Source organism: Camellia sinensis, chromosome 5 (assembly GCF_055761805.1).
Source record: "Camellia sinensis isolate YWXY chromosome 5, ASM5576180v1, whole genome shotgun sequence".
NCBI lineage: Eukaryota > Viridiplantae > Streptophyta > Magnoliopsida > Ericales > Theaceae > Camellia > Camellia sinensis.
Genome location: NC_138965.1, coordinates 150,424,928 through 150,432,512, shown reverse-complemented (window position 1 = coordinate 150,432,512; position 7,585 = coordinate 150,424,928). Strand labels below are relative to the sequence as shown.

At 47.3% G+C, this 7,585-nt stretch overlaps 2 non-coding genes and 1 pseudogene across 2 annotated transcripts; all 3 read right to left on the bottom strand.

The window, feature by feature from the left end:
• Positions 1 to 703: 703 nt before the first annotated feature.
• On the bottom strand, positions 704 to 4,125 carry LOC114260425 (25S ribosomal RNA). The gene has a single exon (XR_003628637.2). It is a non-coding gene; the product is annotated as a 25S ribosomal RNA (ribosomal RNA).
• A 186-nt stretch (positions 4,126 to 4,311) lies between these two features.
• Positions 4,312 to 4,466, bottom strand: LOC114260424 (5.8S ribosomal RNA). Its single transcript, XR_003628636.2, has one exon. It is a non-coding gene; the product is annotated as a 5.8S ribosomal RNA (ribosomal RNA).
• A 227-nt stretch (positions 4,467 to 4,693) lies between these two features.
• Positions 4,694 to 6,490, bottom strand: LOC145792110 (18S ribosomal RNA; annotated as a pseudogene).
• Positions 6,491 to 7,585: the final 1,095 nt, after the last annotated feature.

Genomic DNA, 7,585 nt, shown 5'->3' with positions numbered 1-7,585 from the left:
TGTGTGGTATCAAGGTGTTGACCCTTGGATGGGTGCACCTTGACACCTTGCCATGTATCGCAGCCTAAGCAGAGCACATGCATAACAGGCCACGGCCTTGTCAAGTGCCACGGCCTTACGAAGTGCAACAGCCTTGTCAAGTACCAGAACCTTGGCGGCGAGCATGCAAGCAAGGCCGCGCACATGCAAGCCAGGCAGCACCAGCCTTGGTTGGCCACTGCTGCTGAGCTGCTGGCAAGGCTGTTGGTTGTTGCTGACAAGGCTATGGCTTACTGGCTATTACTGGCAAGGCTACTGCTGGTTACGGCCTTGCATGTGTTGTCCAATGGCATGTCGTGGGGCTATCTTGCACTATGCCTTAAGCCTTTGTTTGCACTTGCACCAACAACTTCTTGGGCATGATTTTGGCTCTCCAAAGGGCACAAATGAGTGTAGCATCAAGGTGTTGAACCTTGAATGGGCATATCTTGACACCTTGCCAAGTGTCGTAGCCTAGGCCGTCGCGCAGATTAAATCCTTTGTTCGGCACGTGTTGCCGACGTGCAACTCATCGTAAATTGTTAGCAATTCCCTTAGGCCTTATGAATTTCATTTTGGAATGCACATAAATCATTTTTGACTGTTGAGGCACACACTTGGGCTATATTATGTGTTCTTAGGTTCATGGCCAATCGGTCACAGGAGGGATAGGAAAAGGGGAGGGACGAATCGGAGCGACGCAGGGCTGTATCTTAGTGGATTATGGAAGCAAGGCCACTTTGCCACACACAATACACCATCGTGTATTTAAGTCATCTGCAAAGGATTCTACCCACCACTCAAGATAGGAATTGTACTTCAAGGCAGCCCGCGCGGCTCATCCGTTACGCGGGCTTCACCAATGACGCGTCCCTTTGGAGGCCGAACGGTCCCTACTGCAGATCAGCAAGTAGGCGACAGGCGCATGCATCGTTTCTAGCCCAAATTCTGACTTAGAGGCATTTAGTCATAATCCAGCGCATGGTAGCTTCGCGCCACTAGCTTTTTAACCAAGCGCGATGATCAATTGTGCAATCAACGGTTTCTCTTGTACTAAAGTTGAATTACTATTGCGACACTGTCATCAGTATGGTAAAACTAAACTATCTCACGATGGTCTAAACCCAGCTCACGTTCTCTATTGGTGGGTGAACAATCCAACACTTGGTGAATTCTACTTCATAATGATAGGAAGAGCCGACATCGAAGGATAAAAAAACGTCGCTATGAACACTTGGCTGCCATAAGCCAGTTCTCCCTGTGGTAACTTTTCTGACACCTCTAGCTTCAAATTCTGAAGGTCTGAAGGATCGTTAGGTCACACTTTCACGGTTCGTATTCATACTGGAAATCAAAATCAAACGAGCTTTTAGCCTTCTGTTCCACGCGAGATTTTTGTTCTCGTTGAGCTCATATTAGGATACATGCGTTATCTTTTAACAGATGTGCCACCCCAGCCAAACTCCCCACCTGACAATGTCTTCCCCTTGGATCGGCCCGCTGAGGCGGGCCTTGGGTCCAAAAAGAGGGGCAGCGCCCTACCTCCGATTCACTGAATAAGTAAAATAATGTTAAAAGTAGTGGTATTTCACTTTTTCCCTTTTCGGCTCCCACTTATCATACACCTCTCATGTCATTTCACAAAGTCAAACTAGAGTCAAGCTCAACAGGGTCTTCTTTCCCCGCTGATTCTGCCAAGCCCATTCCCTTGGTTGTGGTTTCGCTGGATAGTGGACAAGGACAGTGGGAATCTCGTTAATCCATTCATGCGCGTCACTAATTAGATGACAAGGCATTAGGCAACCTTAAAAGAGTCATAGTTACTTTCGCCATTTACCCGTTCTTGGTTGAATTTATTCACCTTAACATTCAGAGCACTGGGCAGAAATCATATTGCGTGAGCATCCGTAGGGACCATCGCAATGCTTTGTTTTAATTAAATAATCAGATTCCCGTTGTCTGTAACAATTATGAGTCGATTGCTCACTGCCCAGGGCAAGCCCTGTGAGGCAACGTTCCTAGTCTATCCCCCAACCGGCACACAATGACCCACTCTCGGCATGGGAGTACCTCGAGTAGTCCACCGAGAGTCGACAGGTTCAGGACTAAAACCCCCGTGCCTAGTCCTCAAAGCTAATCCTTTTCCCGAAGTTACGGATCTATTTTCCCAACTTCCCTTACCTATATTGTTCCATCGACCAGAGGATGTTCACCTTGGAAACCTGATATGGTTATGAGTATGACCGGGCATGGGACGCACACGGTGTTTTAGATTTTTAAGGGCCGCCAAGGGTGCACTGGACACCACATGACATGCGGTGCTCTTCCAACAGCTGGGCCCTACCTCCGGCTGAGCTGTTTCTAGGTTGGGCAAGCTGTTAAATAGAAAAGATAACTCTTCCCGAGGCCCCCGCCGACGTCTTCAGACTCTCTAACATTGCCTTCAGCCGCCATGTTCCGGTTCAAGAATTTTAGCCTGATTCCCTTTTGAAGCTCGCACTGAACGCGCTCTTTATTGGGCTTCCCCCGACTCTTAGGAATGACTAACCCATGTGCAAGTGCCGTTCACATGGAATCTTTCCCCTCTTTGCCCTTTAAAGTTCTCTTTTGAATATTTGCTACTACCACCAAGATCCTTACCAACGGTCGCTCGTGCTTAAGGTTTTGCAGCGACTACTGCGCCCTCCTACTCATCGGGGCCTGGCACTTGCCCCGACGGCCGGGTATAGGTCGCGCACTTAAGCGCCATCCATTTTCGGGGCTAGTTGATTCGGCAGGTGAGTTGTTACGCATTCTTTAGTGGATTTCGTCTTCCAAGACCACTGTCATGTTGTCTTAATCGACCAACACCCTTTATGGGTTCTAGGTTAGCACGCAGTTGGGCATCGTAACCTGGCTTCCGGTTCATCTTGCATCACCAGTTCTGCTTACCAAAAATGGCCCACTTGGAACTCTCGTTTCTGTGGCGCAGCTCAACAGAGCAGTCGCGCCGTTCTACCAATTTAAAGTTTGAGAATAGGTTGAGGGTGTTGCGCTTCCGATGCCTTTAACAATTGGCTTTACCTGATAGAACTTGCACCCGGGCTCTAGCTATCCTGAGGGAAACTATGAAGCGAACCAACTACTAGACGGTTCAATTAGTCTTTCACCCCCATACCCAAGTCAGACAAATGATTTGCACATCAGTATCGCTACGGGTCTCCACTAGAGTTTCCTCTGGCTTCGCCCCGCTCAGGCATAGTTCACCATCTTTCGAGTGTTGACAGACATGCTCACACTCGAACACTTCTCAGAAGATCAAGGTCGGTTGACGGTGCAACCCACAAGGGGATCACGTTAATCAGCTTCCTTGCACCTTACAAGTTTACTTACCCGTTGACTCGCATACATGTCAGACTCCTTGGTCCATGATTCAAGACTGGCTGAATGAGGAGTTCGCAGGCCGGTGCCGTGAGCGCGTAGATGCCGAAGCAATCCTAAGGGCGCGCACTGCCAGCCATGATTAAGGCGAAGGCATCTCCACGAGCTTTTCGACTGCCCAGGCTTTGGTCTCTGCCTTAATTCGCACCAGTCTATGCCTCAAGTCGATCGGCGGACCAGTCCACATTGGTTTACGCCCCAAGTTGATCGACGACCAGCTAGTTATCGTTCCACATTCGATTGGGGCACATCACCAGCCCCTATCCGCTTCCCTTCTGACAATTTCAAGCACTCTTTGACTCTCTTTTCCAAATCCTTTTCATCTTTCCCTTGCGATACTTGTTTGCTATCGGTCTCTCGCCCATATTTATCCTTGAAAGGAATTTACTGGCCGATTAGGGCTGTATTCCCAAATAACCCGACTAGCAAATAGCACCTCGTGGTGTGACAGGGTCCGGGCACGACGGGGCTCGCACTCTCTCTGGCGCCCCTTTCTAGGGGACTTGGGTCGGGTCTGTTGTTGAGGACGTTTCTCCATACTACAATTCGAACAATGGGGTTGCTCGATTTTCAAGCTGGGCTCTTCCCGATTCGTTAGCCGTTACTAGGGAAATCCTTGAAAGTTCATTTTCCTCTGCTTATTGATATGCTTAAACTCAATGGGTAATCCCACCAGACCTGAGGGTTGTGATTGGAGTGCCTTGGTAGCGGCGCAACAAGGTCACAACAGACCTCCCGTGACAACTAAGATGCTCGTGACACGAGGCAACAGTTTGTCAACGACCACTCGTCGCGACGCGTAGTCTGTTGTGGGAGCACACGGGGGACCAACATCTACCTACTACCCTTCGGGGACAGGGGTGACACAACGTGAGATGCCCAGCAGACACACCCTCAACCTAATGGCTTCGGGCACAACTTGCATTCAAAGACTCGATGGTTCACGGGATTTTGCAATTCGCACCAAGTATCACATTTAGCTATGTTCTTCATTGATGCGAGAGCCGAGATATCCGTTGCCAAGAGTCGTTTAGTTTTTTCATGAGATGCACTGAGCGTGGTCTCTTTGTTTGAGTTCCTTGGCACAATTCGCACTGGGGTTTGTTGGTTTGTTGAGGAATGGCACCTGTCGTCCTTGGAGGGGCTCTGAGCACACTGTTGATGAGGGGAAGCAGGAGGGAGCCAACGAACCACCTCCTGCTTCCCCAGCAGTAAGGACAAGTTCTCGGCTCATTTTGTTACGTAGAGGCATCGACAATGATCCTTCTGCAAGTTAACCTATAAAAACCTTGTTACGACTTCTCCCTTCTCTAAAAATAAGGTTCAGTGGACTTCTCATGATGTCACCGGCAGAGAACCGCCCACGTCATCGCTATCCGAACACTTCACCAGACCATTCAATTGGTAAAAGTGATAGACGGTGTGTACAAAGGGTAGGGATGTAGTCAACTCGAGCTGATGACTCATGCTTACTAGGAATTCCTCGTTGAAGACCAACAATTGCAATAATCTATCCCCATCATGATGAAATTTCAAAGATTACTTGGGCCTATTGGCCAAGGCTATAGACTTGTTGAATACGTCAGTGTAGCGTGCGTGCAGCCCCGAACATCTAAGGGCATCACTGACCTATTATTGCCTCAAACTTCTATGGCCTAGCCCCTCTAAGAAGCTAACTATGGAGGGTTACCTCCACATAACTAGTTAGCAGGCTGAGGTCTCATTCGTTAATGAAATTAAGTAGACAAATTGCTCCACCAACTAAGAACGACCATGCACCACCACCCATAAAATCAAGAAAGAGCTCTCAGTCTGTCAATCCTTACTATGTCTGGACCTGGTAAGTTTTCCCGTGTTGAGTCAAATTAAGCCGCAGGCTCCACTCCTAGTGGTGCCCTTTCGTCAATTCCTTTAAGTTTTAGCCTTGCGACCATACTCCCTCTGGAACCCAAAAACTTTGATTTCTCATAAGGTGCCAACGGAGTCCTAAAAGTAACATCTGCTAATCCCTGGTCGGCATCGTTTATGGTTGAGACTAGGATGGTATCTAATCATTTTCAAGCCCCCAACTTTCATTCATGATTAATGAAAATATCCTTGGCAAATGCTTTCACAATTGTTCGTCTTTCATAAATCCAAGAATTTCATGTTTGACTATGAAATACGAATGCCCTCGACTGTCGCTGTTAATCATTACTCTGATCCTGAAGGCCAACGTAATAGGATAGAAATCCTATGATGTTATCCCATGCTAATGTATCCAGAGCGTAGGCTTGCTTTAAGCGCTCTAATTTCTTCAAAGTAACAGCGCCGGAGGCATGACCTGGCCAATTAAGACTAGGAGCTCATCATTGGCAGAATGTGAGAGACAACCGGTGCACACCTGAGGTAGACCGATCGACCTAACCCAAAATCCAACTATGAGCTTTTTAACTACAATAACTTAAATATACGCTATTGGAGCTAGAATTACCATGGCTGCTGGCACCAGACTTTCCCTCCAATGGATCCCCGTTAAGGGATTTAGATTGTACTCATTCCAATTACCAAACTCAAAGAGCCCAGTATTGTTATGTATTGTCACTACCTCCCCGTGACAGTATTGGGTAATTTGCACGCCTATTGCAATCCTTGGATGAGGTAGCCGTTTCTCAGGCTCCATCTCCGGAATCGAACCCAAATTCTCTGTCACCCATCACCACCATAGTAGGCCACTATCCTACCATCAAAAGTTGATAGGGAAAAAATTTTAATAATGCATTACCGGCACAAAGGCCATGCGATCCGTTGAGTAATCATGAATCATCAGAGCAACAGGCATAGCCTACGTCGACCTTTTATCTAATAAATGCATCCCTTTTAGAAGTCAGGGTTTGTTGCATGTATTAGCTCTAGAATTACTACAATTATCCGAGTAGTAAATACCATCAGACAAACTATAATTGATTTAATGAGCCATTCATAGTTTCATAGTTTGAATTAGTTCATACTTACACATGCATGGCTTAATCTTTGAGACAAGCATATGACTACTGGCAGGATCAACCATGTAGCATTCATTTTTACGACGCCGACACTGCATAAGCCCAACCGACAAGTCGATATGGTCAAAGGCAAGCACGATCGTAGCCCACAACAAGCAACGAATGCTTAGCCAAGAAACGAAGGTTGAAGACCATGTGTACCCACACAAGGCTTTGAATCCAAGAGCATGAGTATAACTGCCCGTGAGCTATGCTGCCGACAAAGCAATGTGAGGACAACATGGAACATAGGAGATACTTTGAGGTTCACCCAGCACCACGAGGTGGCGAGACGAATATAGGCACACGATTTGGACCGAATTTCTTTTCTTTAGGTAGGCAACGTAGGAACCCACGCGAGGCAGAAGGCCAAATTTGCCCTTCAAGCACGAATGAAGAGGAATGCACTAGCGGAGTTGACTGCACAGGCACGGATCCATCCAACTCGCACAAACCAATCACAACTCACGCGCCATGACATATACTATGCACCAGCCCTCCAAAACAAATCAAACCTCGAAGGACTAAGAAGCCCGAAGAACATGCAAAAACATTTAGAGAAGCTAAGCAAGCACCGGTTAACGCGACTGCAAATAACAAAGGCAACAGGCAACTTTTGAAGGGCATACTTTTCGTAACAAGCTTCCACTAGGAAAGCACATGCAACTCGTTTGTAAGTCAAAGCCAACCAAATGGCAATTACCCGAGGGACATGTTTTTCAAAAGACAGCTTCCACTAGGGAAGTGCAGGTAACTTGTAGGCAAGTCAAAGCCAACCTAACGGCAATTACCCGAGGGACATAACTGTTGGCTGGGAGCTTCCACCAGGAAAGCGCAGGCAACTTGTAAGAATCCCATGGATGATGAAGAGGAATGCACCAGTGGAGTTCGCTGCACAAGTAGAGAGCCATCCAACTCGCACAAACCAATCACAACTCACGCGGGCATGATGTCATGTAGAGTATGCACTAGCCCCCCAAAACGAAACACACCACGAAGGACTAAAAATCCCAAAGAATGTGTGAAAATATATAAAGAAGTTGAGCAAGCACTGATTACTGCAACTGCAAATAACAAAGGCAACAAGTAACTTCCGAGGGCATACTTTTCACAAAATGCTTCCA